At 43.4% G+C, this 1,493-nt stretch overlaps 1 pseudogene; it reads left to right on the top strand.

Annotated features, from left to right (window-relative positions):
- The first annotated feature begins 370 nt into the window (after positions 1–370).
- Positions 371–1,150, top strand: LOC143663642 (ER membrane protein complex subunit 3 pseudogene; annotated as a pseudogene).
- Positions 1,151–1,493: the final 343 nt, after the last annotated feature.

Below are 1,493 nucleotides of genomic sequence, written 5' to 3'. Positions count from 1 at the left end.
ATTTCATTTAAAACATGCTGTCACAGAAAAAACAACTTTCTTTTCTTTGGCACTTGGAAATAATTTCCTCCGATCAAAAACATAAAAAATGCAACCTTTCTAAAAGGTTTGTGCAAACATTTCTTTATGCTACATATATGGACAAGAATATATCTTTCCATTTTGAACAGTAGCCACCTGCATTGGGGGTTGAAGACAGGAAACTCTTTCTGAAAAAGGATTTTACAGAAGACAAAAATAATTGACCTGGTGGGTGCCCAGGTGGCCCAGGTGGAGGGCAGGAGAAGCACCCAGTTTGACCTAAAGTGGAGGTCCCACCCTGTGGAGGAGAATCACCATGATCCCCGGCCAGGGCCTTCACTCAGTGCAGATGGCAGTGCCCGAGCAGCTGCTTGACTCCACTACCTGTCTCTGGGTTGTTCTGCCCATCCTTATCATCATCTGCTTCCTGGGCATGACTCTCCACTACGCATCCATCCTTCTGTACAGCGACAAGAAACTCACCCCGGGGCAGGTGTCCAACAGGCCAGTCCTAATTGGAAAGCGAATCCTGAGGGAACATGGAAAATACATTTCCAAATGGTCCTTCTTGACGCAAATATTTTACCTCAAAAATCCAGAGGACGGATTTAAAATAAACAAACTAAAAGGAAGGTACTGCCACCTTCTTCTATGACTGATCCCACTGTGCTCACAGACATGAGGAAAGGGAATGTAACAACCTTCTCCCTGTGATTCGGACTGATGAATGGATCAACATGACATTTTCAAGTTTGCTCACAACTAAGGTATCATTTCCACTAACCCTCCGTTTTAAGGCTATGCTACAGCAAGGACTATAACTACTCACATTAGATGCATCCTGGGTGAGTTCTGCATCCTGGCACTTTCTCAATGTATTTGGCCTTTGGAGCATTTACTCTGATTCTATGCCAAGATGATGCTGCTGAACAGTCAAGAATGATGCAGGAGCAGATGCCAGAGCAGCCATGGACAAGCTCACCACCACAAAGCTTTTAAGACAGAATGGCAAGCTTTGGAGATGACAGATCATCAGTGGGCACCAGCTGATGTCGAAGAGGAACTCATGGCCAAAGACCTGCAATTCAAAGGCATGTTAAACAGAGAATTACGGATCTCTATTTTTTGAAGACCAACCAAGCAGGAATTAGCTATGTCAGGAACTTCGGAGTAGTATTTAACATTTTAACTTCCATCTGGGCTGGAGCCTCTCAGAATGAAGAGGAGCATGCATGAACTGGCAGGTGTGCAGCAAGGATTGCTCTTGTCTGAGCTGGGTTCCCCTTTAATGTTTGAAGCTAGAGGAAATCAGAAATGAGTACCAGGAAAGAACTACTTTAAAGTTTCCTTCCAATGATTCTAGTAATGAAAGTCAGGGAAAGGGGGAAAATGCAAGCTAGTGGTAATATATAAAGATTTAGTAAAAATTCAAGCTGTAGAGGAAGCATTGTCAAGTCTAACTAATGATTTTG

The sequence above is a fragment of the Tamandua tetradactyla genome, chromosome 19 (assembly GCF_023851605.1).
Source record: "Tamandua tetradactyla isolate mTamTet1 chromosome 19, mTamTet1.pri, whole genome shotgun sequence".
Classification (NCBI taxonomy): domain Eukaryota; kingdom Metazoa; phylum Chordata; class Mammalia; order Pilosa; family Myrmecophagidae; genus Tamandua; species Tamandua tetradactyla.
This window is presented reverse-complemented; position numbering and strand designations above follow the sequence as displayed.